The sequence below is a fragment of the Brachyhypopomus gauderio genome, chromosome 7, assembly GCF_052324685.1.
Source record: "Brachyhypopomus gauderio isolate BG-103 chromosome 7, BGAUD_0.2, whole genome shotgun sequence".
NCBI lineage: Eukaryota > Metazoa > Chordata > Actinopteri > Gymnotiformes > Hypopomidae > Brachyhypopomus > Brachyhypopomus gauderio.
The window spans coordinates 31,114,761-31,137,510 of NC_135217.1; the positions used below are offsets into that span (position 1 = coordinate 31,114,761).

At 44.3% G+C, this 22,750-nt stretch overlaps 1 long non-coding RNA gene across 2 annotated transcripts; it reads right to left on the reverse strand.

Annotated features, from left to right (window-relative positions):
- Nucleotides 1-912: 912 nt before the first annotated feature.
- Nucleotides 913-18,523, reverse strand: LOC143518283 (uncharacterized). 2 transcript variants are annotated; one of them, XR_013132141.1, is made up of 3 exons: nt 17,979-18,523; nt 16,130-16,161; nt 913-1,040 (listed from the first exon to the last, which is right to left on the reverse strand). It is a non-coding gene; the product is annotated as an uncharacterized LOC143518283 (long non-coding RNA). The 2 variants fall into 2 exon arrangements; XR_013132140.1 differs by lacking the exon at nt 913-1,040 and adding an exon at nt 12,521-13,212.
- Nucleotides 18,524-22,750: the final 4,227 nt, after the last annotated feature.

A 22,750-nucleotide genomic window follows, 5' to 3' on the forward strand; every position in this document is an offset into this window, starting at 1 on the left:
AGTCCTACAGAGAGCAACAGAACACACAGCACAGAGAAAGTCACCATCTCCACACACGCACACACACACACACACACACACACACACACACACACACACACGTGCGCCCACACACACACACTCAAACACACAAGCATGCACAAACACACACACACACACACACGTGCGCAAATACACTCACTCACACACACTCAAACACACAATCATACACACACCCTCACACACACACACCCACACACCTTCACACACACACACACACACACACACACACACACACACACACACACACACGCAAACACACACACACATGTGCGCACAAACACACACACACGTACGCACGGACACACACACACAAACACACACACACACACACGCACGTCTCCACTACATGAGAAATGAAATGAATGAACATCATGAACATCACTACAACAGACAAATGAGACAGTATTACCATGGACACAGTTAATACAACATTATTATAGCAACCACATTACTAAAAATTCTCTCCACATTAATAAACACTTTACCATAAACCTTACCATTACACAATAATACAACAGTCAACATGTTACAACAGACAGTACATTATGACAAAAAGCACATTCCTACAAATATAATACTGCAATGAAAGCCACATTACAACAGACCCCACATTACTACAAGAACAGTAATTCAAAACCTAACATTACTTCAACAAGCAAAACCCAAAACACTCGACAGCAACAAATGACATGCAACAGCATATTCAAACGTTTGCTTTGTTTCAATTGTGTGCATAGTCATCACTACATGTTTATTAGAACTTCCATTCAGGTTTAGGGGCTAGGATGTAGAGGTCTGCACTGGGTTGGGAAATTGGAGGAAGTGCGGCTCCAGAACACTGGGTTAACAGGCTAACAGGCTAAACCTAAACCTAAACCTAACTCTAATCCAGAACACTGGGTTGAAGGACAGCTTCAATGCAGAAGCTAGAGTAAAAATCTGTAGCTCGTCACCACGTTCTCCATCTCCTTACTTCACTGCTCAAACAGGAAAACCATCTGCAGTTCACACACACACACACACACACACACACACACACACACACACACACACACACACACACACACACACACACAGGAGAAAGAGAGCTAAACCATGCACTCTGTCAAAGCCTAAACAACTTAAGACTAATACACACACACATTTCCACATTTTGACCAAAGGCACTGCACCACCCTCCACCACGAGCCTCCACCACGAGCCTCCACCACCACTGCTGTGTGCTGCTGCACCAACCCTGCTGCCATTACCCCCCCCCCCCCCCCCCTCCCCACCAGATTATTTACTCTGACAGGCCACTTCCTCCCATTATCTGCACTCACTGGTCTTGCCCCCCTCCCGTTATACTGTAATCTCTTCTCGTGTTTCAGAATATGAAAGGACAGTTTTATTTCTCATATTACAGTTTTAGAACTTGGGCTGTACCTCCTCTCTCCCTCTCCCTCCTCTCTCTCTTTCTCTCTCTCTCTCTCTCTCTCTCGCTCTCTCTCTCGCTCTCTCTCTCTCTCTCTCTCTCTACATCTCTGTAGCTCTGGTGGGAAGCACAGGATCCATCACGTCCACCAAACAGCTGACAGAAGATGCATTTTAAGACATTGTGAGGACATCGAACGTCATTGTCCTTACAAAGCACAGCTGCAGGCTGGTGATCCAGCACGCGTCTCCCTGGCGTCTGCCTGGGACACTCATTCCAGTGTCCCACAAACATGCGTCTGACTGACGAGTCAATCCACTTATTCTGACGGCAAAATGGAGCAAGAGCACGAATCAAAATAAATCAGCTCATTCTGTCCTGCGTTCCTGCTGGATAACAGGCCATTCAGTTGCAAATGACCTCAGTTCACATCATAATAAGCCTCATTCATCACTGCGAGCAATGAGAGTCTCATTACCAGCCGTTCTGCTGTCTGTTCAACTGGCCACTAGACCAGGCAGTCACGCCTGAGCAAACGGAGTTAACGCTGAACCAAAAAAGCTCACAGCATCAGTTCTGACAAATCAGGACCAATGATTCAACATTTCAAATGGCTGCAGATGAAAGAATGTTTGAGTGATGAGTTTGTTCAGAAAAGTCTCAGCATCTCCAAATGGGTGTTTGGGTTCCGCTTCGCACGCGGAGGCGCCATTTCTGTGTGATGAAGTGAGTGGAGTGTAAACAGGAAGTGAGAATGACATGAGTGAAAAACCCCACACCACGTCCAGTACTGGGGATCAGTACTGGGAAACATGTCAGTTCAGCTAGCTGAGAATCCCAAGACACGCTGCACCTGCACACAGGACAGAACACTTCATCTGTCCACCACAGTCTCCAGATCCCTACATCCTGAAGATGCCTACTTAAGCTCCTCCCTGTTCAAGTCACCTAAACCCGCCCTCCCTTAAACCACTCCCTGCCCATAAACCACGCCCCTCCTGTTTAAACCACGCCCCTCCTGCTTCTGCCTCAGTGCTCCATCCTGCAACTACACCCTCAACCACCAACTGAATTCTGCATCCTCCTGAATAACCCCCCCTCACACACACACACACACACCGCTGCTGTCTCACAGCTATGACACAGGGTGTATTCATCAGGAGCTCTCACACCAGCCCACCGACCTAGATCTCACATACAAGGATGCAATTAAAATCCATCTAAAATCTATACATACACATCTGTGCAATTTTCTAGTATACAAACTACATCAAAAGCCTTTGTGCCCACTGTAATTAAACCAGGCAGCCACAAGGGGGAGATGTAATGTCCTCTAACAACACGCGTACAAAATCCTTCATCTCTCATCAACCACATTTTTTTATTTGTCCTGATATTGAAATGTCAAAAGATACCAAAGAGTTTAGAGGACAGAGAAGCAAAGTAACACTTGGATGTCAGTAGATCCACAGGACTGTCACATGCCACACAAGGGTTAAAGGTTATTTCTTAGGTTTGGTTAGCACTGAGCAAAACTCCATTTATTTACACAAAGATTTGAGGAATTTATTATAGCTATGATTTAGAAAATAGTAATCGGAAACATTTGCAATCATCACTTATCCAGTCATAAGAAGGGCATCAGTGTCAAATCTAACGCACACACACACACACACAAACACAAACACACACTCTCACTCTCACTCTCACTCCGCCACATTAATTATTCATGACCAGCAGGGGGCAGTACCTGGCTGACAGGTGTGTGAGTGGAGCAGGTGAAAGAGTCACATCAGAGTGGCCATGACAGCGCCATCTCACTGGGGTGGTTAGGGTTAACACCTCACAACAAGCAGTCATACAGTACTGGCCCAGGACGAGGAGACGTGGACCTAAACTCCCACAAACACTGCTGGCCCTGCTCCTGATTAAACTGCTTTTGTATTATGCATGAACAGCATATTTTAGCTGAACTATATATTAATAATAGGTTAGATTTACAGAATTTACATAATTTCACACTCAAAGTTGGTTTACAATTTAAATAAATCTCTTGCAAGAAGTCGTAATTAAGAGGGTGTTAAAGTGGCCTGAACAGAGGGTTGTAGATATGAACAGATGTAGGTAGGTGTATAATAATTTACAGGATACATGTAAGAATATCAGCACATCAATGAAATTTAAAGGCCATGATCATGAATGATATTTCCAAGGGGTAAAATGTAAATGATAAAACATCAGAGGGCTGAGAACAGAACCTTGGGGAACACGTGAGACAATAGATTAGGGTTTCCCAATAGTCACGAACGGACACCTCTGTATTAAAACCCAAGAGAGGAAGGTAGAAAAATGAGAATGTTATGATAATTTCAAACATTGTGCTAAAGTCAACATGAGCACAGAATTATTTAGAGTCTAGACTAAATCTGACTGAAAATTAAGAAAAGGTTCCTCAAGTTCAGAAAGACTTGCAGGTTTGGAGGCACAACCCTCTCAAGAACTTTCAGATGTGTCTAAAATGGTCCATAATGGACCAGGTCCAGTTTCTTATTAATGGTGACCGCAGCTGTTTCAGAGGGATCAATTAGATGAGACGAGATAGCAGTGAGATGAGATAACAGTGAGATGAGATAACAGTGAGGCTTTAATAATGAGGTGGCGGCAGGGTCAAGTTAACAGGATGAAGGATTAGATTTGAAAATTCTCTCAACGGGACACGAGGCAGAGGGATTGTTGCTACGGCTTTAGGAGAGAGACAGAAGAACTTGAAGGTGGCATCCCAGGAAAATCAGTATAGAATGTAAAATTGGGGAAAGGAAAGCAGTGTGTTTTTGAGGAGAGAATTAGGGTTCTTGAGTGGGAGGTTGAAGTTACGAGGACAGCTGTGAATCACGGAGGGAGAGAGCATCATCAGGAGAGGATGGCACGGTGACCTTGGAGGATTTAAGATGAGCAGAGAAAGACAGAGAGTCTACAGCAGAACGGCTGAATCAAGAGAGTGAAGTTACAACTGGCAAGACAAAGAACAGCTGTAATAACTTCAATCTGTTCTTCACATTTTTTAGTGGAACACCTGTGAAAGACCTGCAGCCCTCACAGCTCTGCTGGGATTCAGACGGGTACCAGCTGCTCGTACAACGCAACCTGACGATTACTGCAGAATCAGGAGCCAGCAGGGTCACCACACAAACTAAAATATCAGAATCAGTACAGGCCCTTGTGCTCACAACACATTTATAAGCTGCAAACTGCTTTTTGTTGACATAAAGCTGTTCACACATCTTGAGCGCTCACAGGTGAGGGCCACGCACTAGATGATTTTTCAGCTGATGAGCTCCAGACAATAAGCACACGAGACCAGTACATCAAAATGGAGTCTGAACAACTGACTATAGCGGTTGCTTCTGCACTAAAGTAAACCGTGGGAAGAGTTGGTTGGGGAGACGTGGGTTGTGAGGGCTTCAAAAGAGAGCTGCTGGTTAAAATGTGCACTAAAATGAAATGTTTGAAGAAAAAATGAATCAAAGTTTTGAAAGTGTTTTCACGTGTCCTGGCGTCGCATAGACTAACGACGTGAATAATGGTGACTGAGTGAAATGAAAGCTAATAGTTCCTACTAAGCTTTTTCAATTCATTTTAGAGAGTTCAACTTTAAAAAACGAAACAGTGAAGCCAGTACAGCGGAAGCTAAGAACAGGAGGCAGTAATGCCCAAAATGTGGAGGGAAATCTTTCAGGCTTATTTAACAAAAAGTATTGATTTCATAGCGACATTGATAACAACAATTAAAGTGATTACTCTGCTAAATTTATGCAATTATGTTTTCTGGGTCTGTCACGGATCACCTAAGTACTTGGTTCCTGCCATTAGTAAAGTGCACTAAACTCGCTACCTTTGCTGAATTGCTGTGATAGATAATGCTAATGAAAACACACACAACCTCCATTGCAGTGAACACAGGAATCAGTTATTGCTCTGTACTGCTTTAAAAACACGCTGCATATCCCACAGAGCACACGTGAGCTTAAAGACGTGAGAAATACTGACCGAGGACTGATTTCAGCTAACCGCATGTCCCAAGCCCTCTCTGCATTTTAATGAAAGCTCAGTGTTCATTCAAATCTGATTTGTGTAATGCAGAGTGAGGTTATCAGGGTAGTGTGCTCAGTTAGTGTTGGTCCTGTAGATCAGTAACACATCTGAGTGCGCCCACAAAGGCGCTGTACACATGTAACGGCCTCTCACCATTCTGCTACACAACTGCTTTTGCATTTTAATGTCTCACTACAGTCATCACCAACCCTGATGGGACATTAGGGAAGGTTAATTAACGCATAGATTATACAACTCATACACTTTAATGAGACAGTCCAACTGAGACCCCCTCCCTTCTCAACACACACACACACACACACACACACACACACACACACGGGTTCGTGCAGGTCAGCTCTGCAGGCCAGACCACACATACCAACACTAGCACACAGTCCCTACTCCCCCATCCTGCACACACACACACATACACACACACACACACACACACACACACACACACACACACGGCCTGCTCTGAGAGGCAGCTGCACACAGCCAATTAACACCCTCAGATTAGCCCCGCCCACTTGTCGGATAAATGTCTGACCTCAGAAACACAGCTGGTGCCAGAATAGCTACTCACACTCCACTCAGTCATGGCAGACACAAGCTGAAGAGCCCAGCAGGGAGAAGGACACACTGAAGCACTGAGGGGATTTACTCTCATGAACACAACTGGGGTAGCAGCAGCGGGACATTTGAGAGGGGACATAAAAATAAAATTAGAGGTGGCACACACATACATTACCGAAAAAGGATAAAGGAGGAATGCTGGAATGTTTGATTTTTCTAAACTGATGTGGTCTGAGACCGAGAGAAACATCAGAGAGAGAGGAAGAGAGAGAGAGAGAGAGAGAGAGAGATGTGGAAGAAAGAGGGTTGTGTTCATTTAAGAGGCTGTGGTCGAGTTTTTTATTAAAACATATTTAAAACTTTATTGAAGCATAACTGAAGCATTTTTGGAGGCATTACAAAAAGTGATGACCTGGGTTTGAGGGGCAGCAGCGGTTTTCTGTTCACCCTACCTAGACCTGCTGGCCAACAACACGTCATGACAGGGCAGGTTTGGATCAGAATCCTTTATGTGACACCCTTTAAATTTTTATGGACGGTGTTGGATCAGAGTTGCACAAGACGGACTATGATTGTTGTGTAAAACTGGAATGGCGATACGGGTGTCAAAGGAAATACATCTACCATGATGTATCTTTCATGATGGAATTGGTGTTGATTTGTGAATGTGAAATGTACACAACTCTACAGTAGCCTAGAGGTTATGTGTTCCTCCTGAAGGCCAATATCACCACCACTTTGAAATAATTCAGTTTCACATTTTCCTGACTGGGGTGGCACGGTCATAGTCATAGTCATAGTTCCTTTATTTGTCTCCCAAAGGAGAAATTTTTCTTGGAATGAGGACATACTGCACTACAACAAAGATCAGACATACAAACACATGTCATATAACCAAAAACCATGTCATTACAATACATTAAAGATTTAAAGTGCATTACATTTTATACTTCTACCCAACCCCACAGCCCCTATACAACCATAAACCGTCAGACGTCATTATTATTTAAGATTTTAATTGACATTGGTACAAAAGAATGTTTAAACCTATTGTTCCTGCACAAAGGAACCCTGTATCTCCTGCCTGACTTCATGAGCTGGAACTCCTGATAGAGCGCATGTGTACTATCAGATACAATATTCCTAGCCTGCCTAACTAGACTGCTGCCACAGCTCTTGAGGGCCAAGAGGGGCAGGAATGCCCATTATTTTACCTGCTGTCTTAACTAGGCTATTTAATTGTGACTTCGATTTAACTGTTAAATTGCCAAACCAACTTGTAATACCATATCTTAAAATTGATTCAATAGCAGCTCTGTAGAATATTAACATAATGTTTTTACAGATACCAAATAATGGTGTGGTGGTTAGCACTGTCGCCTCACAGCAAGGCGGTCTGGGTTCGATTCCCGGTCTGGGCTGCTCTGTGTGGAGTTTGCATGTTCTCCATGTGCCTGCGTGGGTTTCCTCTGGGTACTCCGGTTTCCTCCCACAGTCCAAAGACATGCGTGTTAGGTTAGGTGTGTTGGCCATGCGGTGGACTGGTGACCTGCCCATGGTGTACCCTGCCTTCGCCCGGAGATGTTGGGATTGGCTCCAGCCCCCCCGTGACCCCGACTAGGGGGATTAAGCGGTTCAGATAATGGATGGATGGATGGATTTTCCTGACTGTTCCACAAAACCAGCAGATCATATCGACGTGTGTATATGCGGACTCATTCCTTGGATGAGACCCGTGACATTAGTGACAATCTACAGATATGAAAGTTACATCTATAGAAGTACAGTCTTTAATGTCAAAAGGGGGGAAACCACAGAGAAAATAAACTATGTTTGGGGATGGTCCAGTCTGGAGTCCCCAGTGCCACCTGCTGAGTCCAGATGGTAAAACACTGGCAAGTTAGATGCAGGAACACAGATCTTGGTGTATTCGGAGTATTTCTGGAAGCATTCTATTAAATATTGAACTGAAGTTCAAAAACAGAATTCAAGTATATGTCCTTATGTAGGAAGGTGGTGTTAAGGGCTAAATGCAGTTCCATAATGACTACACTGTCATCACATCTATTGGTCTGATACACAGGACACAGGAAGTCCAGCAGGTACGACGCTGAGTATATTTAACCACAGGACCATTGTGATTGAATTTCCCCTCGGGGATCAATAAAGTTTATGTTATGTTATGTTATTGTGCTTACGTTTTTAAATACATTTAGAGGGATACTCCACTTTCTTTGAAATGCACTCCAGTAAAGTCATTTAGTAATAAAGGTCAGAGGTTTAGTGCACCACACAGATGGGTTAGAGAGATGGACTAAATATTTAATTAGACAAGCAGATGAAAACGTGCAAACGCCAAATCATTAAAAATCATTCAAACGTAGCATTTATAGATCAGTTGATGACCAAAGACCTCTCCACAAGATTCATGGAATTCAGATTAGTGAGAATGAACAATATTTCAGAGGAAGCAGCAGAGAGCTGGAAGGTGCTTGTAACTTCACTGACAAAGAACACATTTGCAAAGATTTCTGCAGTGTGCGAGAAGTGAACCTGACATTAAACCAACACAGATTCTTCAGTCAGATAAACAAGTCTTCTGGGTCTGATGTCCTCTGGGTCTGATGGCATAAAACCCGTGATTTGGTGTGATGTGAGGAGCCTTGGAACACATCTAACTCATCAAAACACATCAAAAGATTCTCTCTCACCCAGCAATGTCTGCTGGGTACAGTGAACACGCTGGTTACCAACACACCTCTGCTAGAAGAACAAGAACAAAAGAAGCCAAATAAATGAAGATGTGGTTCCTTCCATCTGTCCTCCAATTCAGGAACGAGTTACAATGATGGAGATGTAGGAGGAGATAAGGAACAGCTTTAGAGAGAGGCAGGCCCATTAGAACCTCTATTATTTATAAGAGGAATCACGACCATGTGCCAGAACTACTCATAGCTGGGACTGGCAACAAGAACCTCAAGTTGGTGGGAAAACAGACCTTAAATGCTGCTTCTGTCTGTGTACTAACAGAGACTAAGATATCGGGGAAAATTGCACTATTATGCAAAAAAGTTTGAGCCTTGCACGTTGCTTTAATGGGGGTGAGTTTGTTTGGAACAGCCAGTGCGGTTTTATTTTGGGCCTTTTTCCCCTCGATTCAACGTCTTCATCACGTCGTCATGGTGAAGGGGACAAAGCAGCGGCTGCAGCTGGTATATTCCATTCAGCCGAGCTGCTCGACCTTCGCCGCCTCGCCGGGGTCGTGCATGTGCCAGAGGGGCAGAGAGGGGCAGAAAGGGGGCAAACGCAGAGCCAGCAAATAGATGTTGGAGTGCGAAAGAACACGGCGCACGCCGCTGTATCACACAGAGGGGGGTGTGGCGCTGGCGTGTGACGCTGGCGTGTGACGCTGGCGTGTGATTTTGATGTGGGGCTCGGGCGTGTGACGCTGGCGTGTGACGTTGGCGTGTGATTTTGATGTGGGGCTCGGGCGTGTGACGCTGGCGTGTGACGCTGGCGTGTGATTTTGATGTGGGGCTCGGGCGTGTGACGCTGGCGTGTGACATTGGCGTGTGATTTTGATGTGGGGCTCGGGCGTGTGACACTGGCGTGTGACGTTGGCGTGTGATTTTGATGTGGGGCTCGGGCGTGTGACGCTGGCGTGTGACGTTGACGTGTGGGGCTGGCGTGTGACGCTGATGTGTGACGCTGATGTGTGACGCTGGCGTGCGCTCTGTGGCTCTCACATTGCCCCGCCCACACTCAGCCTTGTGCTGGGGCACTTTGTGACAGCTAGTGGATAAAGACTTAAGGAGCGACTAGGAGGTTTGATCACGTCTGTGTTCTTGAGCAAAGACTCATCAGGGCTTGAGGGGCCAGAGCTGCATTCTTAAGATCTGAGCAACATAGCCCCTCATTTATCCCAGCATGCCTTGCTTCTATGTTTATCCCAGCATGCCTTGCTTCTACGTTTATCCCAGCATGCCTTGCTTTAAGCATCTTTCCAGCTTAATTCTTGATGAATCATTTCCCAAGGAACTAATGGGGTTAAGTAGCTTATGTAGAAACAACACAGGACAGTGTGTGTAGTTTAGGATCCATTTAAAATCTCCCACTTACGGCCGGATACCAACACACTAATGCACACACACACACACACACACACACACACACACACACACACACACACACACACACACACACACGCAAGAGAGCCATTTGCAGTCTACTTAAGCCATAAAAGTTGGGCCCAGCTTCATGCTTCAAAATCTTCTGCAGTCGATGCAGGAGACACCAATTCAGCCTCCAGTACAGACACCACACCTGCTACAGTGGGGGAGGGGCCAAGGGAGGAGCAGAGGGAGGGGCAGAGGGAGGGGCCGTTACAACCGTTTGCATCAGTGGAAAAAATCGGAGGTAAAGGGAAACCCCCACCCCCCCACCCCCTAATCAGCACCAAGATGGAGGCTGATCCACAAGACTCTCTGTCCTCACACTCCATCAGCGTCTCCTCTCAGTCACTGTGTGATCTTATCAGCTGCTGTTACTCAGACCACCGCCACAGTTTGACCTGCCAACAGACTCTCAAAGCAATCGCAAACAAACATCTGGATGGATGGCTGCCAACTACTGCGCGCAGACACACACACACACGCAGACACACACACACATGCAGACACACACACACAAAAACAGTATGACCGTCTGCAGATCATTTCACACTTTATTATGAGCCTGTGGGCAGAAAACTGATGACGAACATTCAATTTGTGACTAGCAATACAAAACAAAGAAATTCAACACTGACCTTGACTCAGACATGTGTTCCACGTCCAAGGTGATGTGTGAGGTTTAAAAGTCTCAATACTCAGAATAGCAACTGAGCACAGTGTGTGTGTACTTTCTTTCCATTGTCATGATCACCAAGGTGTCTCCAGCATCACACACTACCTCTCCACTCTCACTGCCACACCCTGTCACTATAGGGGCGTGACCTCTGACCTCTACACCATGGGTTAAAGCAAGAAATTTTCATTTGACTGAAAATTTTTCCTGGCAAAAGACAATGCCAGCAATTACTGAAAATGTGGTGTAGTTGGGACACGGCCTCTTTTGCCTAATTCCACATATTAAACACATTTACAAAGTATACTTATCTATCTGGGGGTCCTCTTCCAGAAAATTATTTAAAGATCAAGTCAAATTTAGTGAATCCTGGTGAGTTTTAAAAGGTATGACGGAGATAAAAAAAAACAAACTATGAGAAACTATGTTCACAACTGTTCACACTGTCTTCTAACTGCTTCCAAGTAAACTAACTTGACTTCTATACTGTTTTGGTGATCTCATGCTCAATAAGGTACTTCATTAGACTGTAAAAGACAACAGTTCTGTATCAGTAACAATTTACTGTCTCATTTGGGCATGTTGCTCATTCTTTTTATAAAGACTTCAGAACTGGGGAGTTTTCAGGATTACGCGAATAATGTCCTGTACGCAGTTATCCTATCCTGACGCTGTCCTCCTCGGTCCCAAGCCGCATAACCGTGTATTCTTCCGCCGCGCACACCAAACACCAAGTTCCGTTTAGACGCACGGATCAACGTTAAACTTAATTAAGTTAAATATTTATACATATACTCGAAATGATTCGAAATAATTCGCTTTTAATCACATTATTTAATGGTGGTTTATTTCCAAAACGCCCAATCTTAACGTCTTCACGTTCTCTCATGTTTCGTCCTGGAATTACAAGAGGCTCGTATTTGTTAACGTAAAGAGAACTGTTCAGTCAGACAGATATTTGTTGTGAAACTAAGTAGTTACAATTTCAAGCATTTCAAGTAGGCTACTTAGCCTAAATTCCAGCACTTTTCACACGTGAAACACAAAGCAACATTAAAATTCATCAGGTAAACGTTCATTCCCCTGTTTTGCGGGGTATTTCTTTATACTACCAAAGAATGACGCGCCAAATAGCCTCCAGAGTTCGCGCAGGTTTGCGGGAGGTTAATGGAGTCGCGCGCTACGGTCAGGCAGGAGGGGGAGGTCACTTTTCTAGTTATGTCCGAAAATCAGAAGGTGCACCCGCAAGTCAATCAAACGACACCTCCGTCATCCATCCAGCGCTGATGAGCGCCAGTAAGAATCATATTTCGACCACAAAACAGATAGCACACGCGTGTGTGGTTTATTATGATTTGACGGATTTTTTCCCCCCAAAAATCAAATGACGGAAATCCGTCGTAGTGACGGAGAACTTTAACCCATGCTCTACACACTATTCCTGGGCTCATCGCACTTTACTACGTAAAATACGAACCCAAATAAGTTTTAAACACCTTTGTGCCACACGGGGGCTTCTATTACCAAAACAACCACAAACGAGGGAAAGTCAACCATTTTGTGTTTTGTTTATGAACGATCCCTAAATATACTTATTATACAGAATACAGAAAGCATTTGAAATAAATACAATATTTAGCAATTACTGGATTGTAGTTTCCCTTAATATAAAGCAGTAGAAACACTTTACAGCCACAGCATAAACATGGAAGAGGGGACTAAACGTGAATAAGCAGAATGATGATACTGATGAAACATTTAACCACATATTAAATCAAACATAAGATAATTCACCAACATTTAATCACCAACAATCTGTCAAACTCTGATGTGAACAAATACGATGATTCACTGACAGAATTGCTTACATGGTTTTCTGTATCACATATAAAAAACTAAATAAATAAAATCCATGATCATAGCTGTATGGTTTAGCCACTATGACCAGCAGTGCTCAATACTGATGACCAAAATGATGAAAAAGGTAAGTAATAATGTCTTAAAATGAAAAGTATCTATGCTAAAATAAATACAATAATCTATTGTCCTGGAAGCACTATGGTATGGAGAAGAGAGTTATTCAAGGTTTTAAAACTGACTGCATTAAAGTAACAAGGGAGTATTTAATGTGACAAAAAAGTATTTATCAAATTAATTCAAGCCTGTGACACCAAACAAATGAAACTGGAAAATGTGCCAGACGGTAAGTCAGTTGAGAATAGATGATGAAGATCTGATTCCTGTGAAGCACGAAACAGGAGAGTCAAGATTTATGATTTAAGACTAAACTCATTACTTGTGGGGTTGAGAGCAGTTCCACACACACATACACACACACACACACACACACACACACACACACACACACACACACACACACACACACACACACAAAATGGGGAGTTTACAGCTAATTTCCATGCATCTCAAAATGGAGAAATCAGAAATCACTTAGGAATGCCCAGCATGGCACGGAAATCTGACTTATCAGTGAAACGGAGTATGGTGTGTGTGTGTGTGTGTGTGTGTGTGTGTGTGTGTGTGTGTGTGTGTGTGTGTGTGTGTGTTTGTGTGTGGGTGTGTGTGGTGTGTAGAGCCAGAGCATTGTGCCCTTGGTAAAAAAGTCATTTAGTTGCACTTGCATGCTACTGAACAGGACACAGGTCATATTGTGAAAGCCCCACCCATGTACCCATCACTTTAAGAACCAGTCAAAACAGAGTCCAACTATTACCAAACCTCTGGAGAAAACTCTGATGGATCAAGGTCACTTGAGTTGCCCTGCAAACCCAGGGCTGCTGAGATGATGTTTCCATAGCCACACATGTGGGGACCAACCCCCAACCGCACAAACCAGGCTGCACTCAAATCATCTCACACACAATGAGCCCTTCTATTCTCCAAATACACACACACACACACACACACACACACACACACACACACACATCCATTCTGACTAGAAAGACTGAATCCCAACAGCAGTCACATGGACCACAACATCCTGGCGAGTCACTCTCTTCCATGGTCATTAATGCTTTGTGAAAGACACAGAAATGAAAATTCTTCTCCCCAGTTGGAATGTAAAGTGAGAATCCCTGTGTCTCTGGCTCTAGAAGCACATGACTGGTCACTTACTCTCTGTATCGCAATTTAACACAACTCTCTCTACACATAATACGTTACAATAAGATTTCCCCACTCTGTGTGTCACTCTCACTCACACACTGTGTGTGTGTGTGTGTGTGTGTGTGTGTGTGTGTGTGTGTGTGTATATATATATTTTATATATATAAAGCATGTAATTTCAGCAGAGGTCAAATGCTTGGTGCTCTGTGAGACAATTTGTCTTGAACAGGAAATGTCTCCTTTCCTTCTCAGATTCTTCACATTTTTCTCTGCTGGCTGGCCGACACACACACACACACACACACACACACACACTTATCAAGCCAACACTGACAGAGCCCGTGGTCCAAACCCTTGGCCAAGGCTGCAAATGATCTGGTTCAACCCACTTTAGCTCAAACACACGGGTCACCCTCACAGAACAGACCCTACAGAACGCCATTAACACAGCATACCACAATATATACTTTGGTTTTATTGCAATAACCGATCTATATAAATTCATAAAACACAGCCACATTTAGTAATTAAAACAGAACTATTATCTTCATTAAACTGAATGAAGACAGACATATAACTACACAGAAACACACAGCTACTTTCTATTGCTAACTTCATACTGTTAATGTAATGTTTTAATCACTATGTAAAGCATTTATTTAACTTTTATTTGAAGTATTATATATCTTGGACTAAGAGAGCTGTGGTGATCTGTACACGTGAAAAACTGAGCTGTCTGCCACTGTAGCTGAAATCCTGAGAAAGAAATGGAAAACTGTGTAAGAGTGTGTGTGTGTGTGTGTGTGTGTGTGTGTGTGTGTGTGTGTGTGTGTGTGTGTGTGTGTGTGTGTGTGTGTGTGTGTGTGTGTGTGTGCGTTAGGGACAGGATTGGTTTAGCAAAGTAAGAGGTTGCTGAGTGAGCACGGCCTTTCACACCCCTCCTCTTCATCAGGCTGAAGAGGCCAGACACTCACACAGCTCTACTGAGGACTGCAAGCTACCGACAGCATCGAGCTGATCAAGAGACACAGACCAACGTTCACTGAATAACCCAGAATTTATGGTTGTCTCCATTATTCCTGTGCTGGAATGTGGTGCTACAGATTAGGTGCACAAACCATGTGAAATCCTCAGTGGCAAGAGCCAGACTGAACACAGAGACCCTCAATACCCCAACACAGACACTGGTCCACACTGAACACAGAGACCCTCACCACCCAACACAGACACTGGGCCAGACTGAACACAGAGACCCTCAATACCCCAACACAGACACTGGTCTACACTGAACACAGAGACCCTCACCACCCAACACAGACACTGGGCCAGACTGAACACAGAGACCCTTTACACCAAACACAGACACTGAGTAAAGGCCACATGAAGACCAGCAGGGTCCCACACACAAAATCCCTCAGCTTATATGATAAATGTTCAGTCATGAAGAGCAACAAGCAGGCACACACACACACACACACACACACACACATACATAGACATACACAGACACACACAGACACACACAGACACACACAGACACACACAGACACACTCCTCATCCCATCCAACAATAGGTTAAGAACAAAGGGCAAGAGCTACTATGTGTGTGTGTGTTTTCTGCACACATGTCTGCATTCTGGTCAGATTTTTCTTTCCTTTAATATCACTTCAAGTCCTGTTTAGAAACAGTAATGAAATAATCAATTGAGTTGAAGAACAAATGCCCAGCGAAGCAGATCACACAAGCTCTGCTCACACACAGAGCAGCGCCAATATTTAGAGCTGCTTCACATAGCGATACCTAAACATCTCCTTCCAGCTGTCTTCTTCACACCTGCGTGCACAAAGTGTCCATAGCTGTTCTCACTGTGCACAAAGCTCTAAGAATCACACTTGTGATTAGAATGTACTGCGGAGGACTTCATCGTCCCCCCGTGGGGCATTACCACTCCTTCTTACCCCATCCCACTACCCACCACCTCTGAGCACCCTGCGGTCTGCACAGAAACAGCTTCTGTCTTCACTCACCTCATCAAATCCACTGTCCTCCTTCTTGAAAGCTTGAAAAGGAAAAAGAGAGAAAACGCATCAGTCATTTATTCAGGCGCAAAGTGCCGAGCAGCACCGAAATCATCTGCCTGTTTCATATGTTCTAACGCTCACAGGTGAACAGCAAGAGGAATTTATCGCACAAAAAGATGAAAAACTACATTAAGTGAAAACACTGAAAATTTTAAATGATGGACTACCATCAGAACTACCATGGTAACATACTCCACCTAATGCCTTCATCTGAATGGATCGTCTAATTGCAACACAATCATGCAAACAATCGGCAATTATCAACACAACAGCTGCACTGGGGAAGCTGGACCCGTCTAGCAGCGGCTCACTTTCAAGTCATTTGTGAAACGATTTACTCATGTCTGCTTTATTGGTTTTAAACTGTCGCAGTCACAGAGCCACAGACATGTTTCTCACACACACACACACACACACACACACACACACACACACACACACACACACACACACACACACACACACACACACACACACACAGATGCTCTCGACAGATTCTCTTTACATTTAAATTACTTAAATTCCTCTGCTTGACATCAGACATCCTACAAAGGCAATCAGGCCAGCTAACAAACTCTAAATCAGGTTTGCTATGCATTCTGCAATTTGCAAGCACCTTAAGTGTAGTGACCCTATTTCACCCGGGCAGTTACAATACAGGGCAGCACAGATCAAACAAAGAACTGACCAAGTGTGTAACGGTGGCAAAACCGCCACACACACACACACACACACAGCCTGCACCAGTCTATGTGAGGCATTGAACTCTGCAGACACACTCACACACACTCACTCTCTCACACACACACACACTCTCACACACACAGCAGAGCAGGTGCTAGATGAAAAGATAAAGATGCTTACACAGCTCTATCAAACAACTCTGCTTTAAATGGATGAACCACACACAGAAAACCACTATTGAAGCCACAGCATTTAAACGCTGTCCGATTGTTTCTCTGCACACACACACACACACACACACCAGCCGTGGCCAGTGCAGCCCGTTTGCTGTAGACTCTGGGAGGTGCAGCAAGCTCTTCTGACAGGAGACGTCTCACAGTGGAGCGTGGGTTTACCCCAGCACCCTCTCTGTAGGGGGTTCTTCCAACACAAGCTATAGGGTCCAGAGGGCACTAGAGTAAAAACATCTGTGTTCCTGTTCACTGATCATAATTTATGATTATAATTCGAGTGTAGAACAGAAGAATATGCGGTACGTGAGCTGTGCTGATACAGCAGGCGGGTGTGCCAAACCTTTCTTACTGTCCCAAAGGCACATTTACAAAGTTGATCCAATAACGTTAAATACTGAGCCCACGCCACGAGAAAACTTCTAAAGTTCATACTCTGATACGGACGAATGGCCGGGGGGCCGGGGGGACCGGGGGGACGGAGGACGGAGGGGGGACAGCTGGAAAGGCTCCGGCCGCACATCCATTGTCCAGTTTTACGCGCAGCGCCGCGTCTGCTACATATTGTATTATTGGTGTTGTGTGGACTGAACCGCGGCTGTGTTTGAGGGTTTCACTGAAGTGGGTCTGCTACACCTCTTATGGTCCGACACCTGCACCTAGTGCTCGGGGTCCCAGCACCAGCAGTGTGTCCATTACCCCCGTGTCCATCAGCGCTGCTACGTGTGTTTCTAACCACCAAATGAACATGTGCGACAGCCACGGGAGATCCACTCAGATCTTCACGCTCAGTGATCATGGTGGTCCAGATACACTGCAGCCCTGACTGAACTTCATCCACGCGTCTGATCTCCTGAGCAGAAATAAGAGGAGTTACTCACCAATACGACCGAAGCTCTCCGACAAAGTTCTTCTCAACTTTTTCATTTTCCCGATTTTTTCGGCGGTCTGCGACGCTGGCATTAGATCACACATGTGCAGCCCAGTGTGGTGGACACGGCCGGTCCACGAGCAGGAGAGTCCGGTCAAACGGAACCGGAGCTGCGCTCTAACGCTGGGCTGAGTCTCAGACGCACATCCCTTTGTTTCTCTTTAAATGAGATACACACTCTACATATCTGGAAATAAAACACCTCGTTACAGCACAATACACACAGAGTTCAGGAGAACCCGTTTATTTACTAACAAACACTGCGGTTTTCTCCACGAACAGAGCGGCGGTTCCGTCCTGCTCGTGCGCTCCGGGTCTCGGTGTCATCTTAGGGATTCTCCCTGGCGCGAGCGCGGAAAACGTGGTGGAGATAAACTCCGCCCACTCTGAGCGGTCATTGGTCAAGTCTGGGCAAACCCGGTCATGAGATTGGCAGGTTCCCCTTTCAATCAATGATTGACGCCCACTCCGATAGATCGGAGAACGAAAGCGTTGAAAATGGTTTAAAATTTGAAACATAATAACAATTATGATGAACACTTACAAAAATAACTAAAGCCCCCCGCACACAGCGAGCAACTAGCTGAGCAAACGGTCACGCGTGCCCGTTTGCTCAGCTAGTTGCTCGCCGTGTGCGGACGCTTGAGACAGAATTCTCTGCCTCTTGAGCCTGTGAGACATTTATCTAACGTGTTTGATATTTTCTGGCACGCGTGCCCGAAATCTCACCGTGTGCGCTCGGCTGAGCAATTTGGCTCAGCAACTTTTCGTCACCAGCCAATTGGAAGCTCGCTTGGAGTCACATGACACTTCGGCGTTAACGCCGATAACGGCCATCACTAATCAAAAGTAAAGAAAGAAGTTGAACAAATAATAAATAACAACCATGAGATACAAGATAGTTATCATGGCTCGCTTGGCGTCACATGACACTTCGGCGTTTACGCCGTGCCTGGTTCACACTACACGATTTTAGGCTGTGGTCGGAGGCGAATCGGCGATCACTCGTCGCTCGCTCAGTCGTGTAGTGTGAACTGCTGAAAGACGCTCGCCGAGCAGTCGCCGACTGGTCGCAGACGACTGGCAGATATCTAGCATGTTTAATATCTAGCAGTCGGCGACTGCGAGTCGGCAGCAGCGTCTAGCTACAGCCAATGGGAACGCGGAGAGAGAACCGCGGCACCGCTGAAGATATCTCTGAAGAATGTAAAAAACTTTCAAGAATGCTTTCAAAACAGTAACCCAGCAAACACACAAAATCCTCACCTTTCTTACAACTTTACTACAACACTGTGTTTAAGTTATTGTGACAGCACTGGAGAAATAGTGCGATTGATTATATGTTCACTGCAACGGAGAGATGAAATAATTCTGGCAACTTGGGACTATGGAGTGTATAAACGGTAAAAAAAAAAAAAACAATAACGAAAATGTGGAGTACATGTACATTGTTTTTTTCTTCTACGTGGTGTTGCTGGTTCTGGGAGAGTTTCGTTTTCGTGTTCTCGTGTTTTTGGACGGCAGCCAGATGAGTCGGCGATTCCCCAGTCGTTCCCCAGTCGTGTAATTCGTGAGCCCGCGTCGCCGATTAGTCATGTAGTGTGAACGCCACAACAACTGAAAGACTCGCGATTACAGCACGACCAGTCGTGTAGTGCGGACGGCACAAAAACCTGACGACTGAAAAGTCGTGTAGTGTGAACCAGGCTTGAGCGAGCGACGAGTGATCGCCGATTCGCCTCCGACCACAGTTTTTGTCGGCGATCAGTCGGCGACTGAAAAACCAGCCTAAAATCGTGTAGTGTGAACCAGGCTTAATCAAAAGTAAAGAAAGAAGTTGAACAAATAATAACAACCATGAAATTTAAGATAGTTAACATGGCTTATTACATCGAATTTGGCGATAGAACAAGAAAATAATCATTTAATCAATTCGGTGTCGTGAAACATGTCTTTATGAAACACATAGCAGCATTTTTATTTGGTTGAGACACCATATACTGACGACACCGAATTAGGGTTGCCTGTCTGACAAAAAACAAGGACACTGTCATACTGACACAGTGGGGGGTGGTGGGTGGCGAGTGGCGAGAAAAAAAGACAGATTTAAAGTGTGCAGAAACAGTCTAAATAGTCGTTTGAACTAACCTAGTGAAAACCAGGATATTAAATGATTTTTTTTGCCGGGACCTAATATTAAAAAGAAGGAAAACCGGGACAGGTGGCAACCCTACACCGAATTGATTAAATTATTATTTTTTTATTCTATCGCCAAATTCGATGTAATAAGCCATGTTAACTATCTTATATCTCATGGTTGTTGTCTCATCTTATATCTCATTTATTATCTGTTCAACTTCTTTCTTTACTTTTGATTAGTGATGGCCGTTAACGGCGTAAACGCCGAAGTGTCATGTGACGCCAAGCGAGCTTCCAATTGGCTGGTGACGAAAAGTTGCTGAGTCAAATTGCTCAGCCGAGCGCACACGGTGAGATTTCGGGCACGCGTGCCAGAAAATATCAAACACGTTAGATAAATGTCTCACAGGCTCAAGAGGCAGAGAATTCTGTCTCAAGCGTCCGCACACGGCGAGCAACTAGCTGAGCAAACGGGCACGCGTGACCGTTTGCTCAGCTAGTTGCTCGCTGTGTGCGGGGGGCTTAATATTCCAGCTGTTTTTAAACATGTGCAACTGCTGCTCCCAACTGTAGTAAGTCTTCCAGAAGCACAGTTGTGCATAAATTAATGAATCTGTTTGTGTGTGGAGAAAAACACAAACATCATATGCTTGAAAAAATAGGAGATATCTTTAATAAAATATGTAAAACTAGAAGTTCTCTTTTTATATTTTTCTCCAAAGTACAGAGGTAATTGCTTTTAAATCAATATCAAAACTAAGTGTATTATAGGATATTTTAACCATTTCTCAAGCTGCATATGCTCCGCTGCTCAAAGCTGCTCAAAGCACAATAACTAAGGCGATGCAGGTTGAACATGTGTGTGTTAAGTGTTCTCTCTTCTATATGGTGCAGCGGACTCATCACAGCAGCTAGTTAACACACACGCAGCGCATTGACTGGTTCGCTTCACTTTGAAACTGCACCCGATTCTTATGGATTATTTGAGTGTGCTCTCTCATCTAAACAGATCGCATGCAAGTGCTATATTGAAATGTAGTGTAATGAATATAATGTGGGAAATATGGGAAAACATGGGAAAATGGAAAAACTTTAATAAACTACAAAAATGTCTACTGTAGTTAAATGTATAGTGATAGTAAAATTGCAGCGTATTACACAGAAACAGAATGAGCTATTTAGACGTATTCTTGTGGATTACTGCCACTGAACACAGACGATCTGAGCTTGATCCCTGGATTAAATCACCTCTAACACAGTTAAGAATCTTTAGTTCCTCTGAAACATGAGAATGTGAACAAGGAAATTCTGATTTGGAATGTCTCTCCGATTAAAGAGAGAGTCTCTCCGATATTAATATTGAATGTGTGTGTGTGTGTGTGTGTGTGTGTGTGTCCCCTTTGGTCAAAGTATTTTGGTTTTCTTAGTAAGTTTCTCTTTCCTGCTTTTTATGATCACACATAGCCCAACATTTCTACTAGAATTAGCAGTAAGAAATGAACTATTGCTTTGCATGGTCATTGGGCTCATTTTAATGAGAAAGTCATTTCGACTTTTTATAACCCTGATAAATCACCTACAAATAAAAGCTAAACTAATGGCACAGACCTGTGCCTGTTTATGTATGTTTGGAACTTATTTTCAATAACATAACTTATAGCTCAGTGAAATGTTCCAGCCGTAAAGGTGATGTGGGAAACATCATGGCAGGAGGACCATGTCTGAAAGTGCTGACAAAAGTTCTCCAAGGGCTCATGGATGAAGTTGACAGCAGTGCAGCCTAAGGAGAAAGTGAAGGAACCAGTGCTCCAGACGACAACCCCACAAACTTCCTGGCCATCTTCAAACACACTGCCAAGGTCTGCTACCAGAATAAGGAAGACTGGGTTAGATCAGCTTCCTGCTTGTTCCTTTTTTAATACTTTCACATTTTGTCCCCACAAAAAGTCAATAGCATACAGACAGACTGAAGTTTATGGTTTTTAATCAAATGCACATATATTTAAAACAACTGGAATACGTTCAAGTTTCGAAAACCGAAAGAATTGTGAAAGTCTCTCTCTGCCTCACTAGTGTACAGCAGGCTCACTGCTAGATCTGACATCCCCACCTGACATCTGGGACAGGTCTCCATCAGCTGCTCTATGGTTCCACCACTGGTGTTCACCACTAACATGAGGTCTTCCAGGTTGTATGGCTCATAATCACATATGACAGGTAGATCTTCCCCCTCAGTTGTAAATTTCCATCCCAAATCAATACACTGCTGTGATCTTCTGGCAGATGCTATAGTCACTCTTTACACTGTGTTCTTTAGTCCTCTAAAAGGAGCTTGAATGTTTCCACAAAATGCTTTATGCCCGTTAATATGCTCTACCCGGGCACATTTATGGGCTATTTATGTGTCTATGTGTGTGTGTGTGCATGTGTGTGAGAGAGAGAGGGGGGGGACTATTGCAGGTGCTCTACCTGAATGTAGTCTCTATCAGTAGCCAAAAATCTCCCCTTGTAGCTCTAGTAAGACACTGGACAGTCCATAACTGTGTTGGCCAATATCACTTGTTACTCAGACCAAAACGTGTG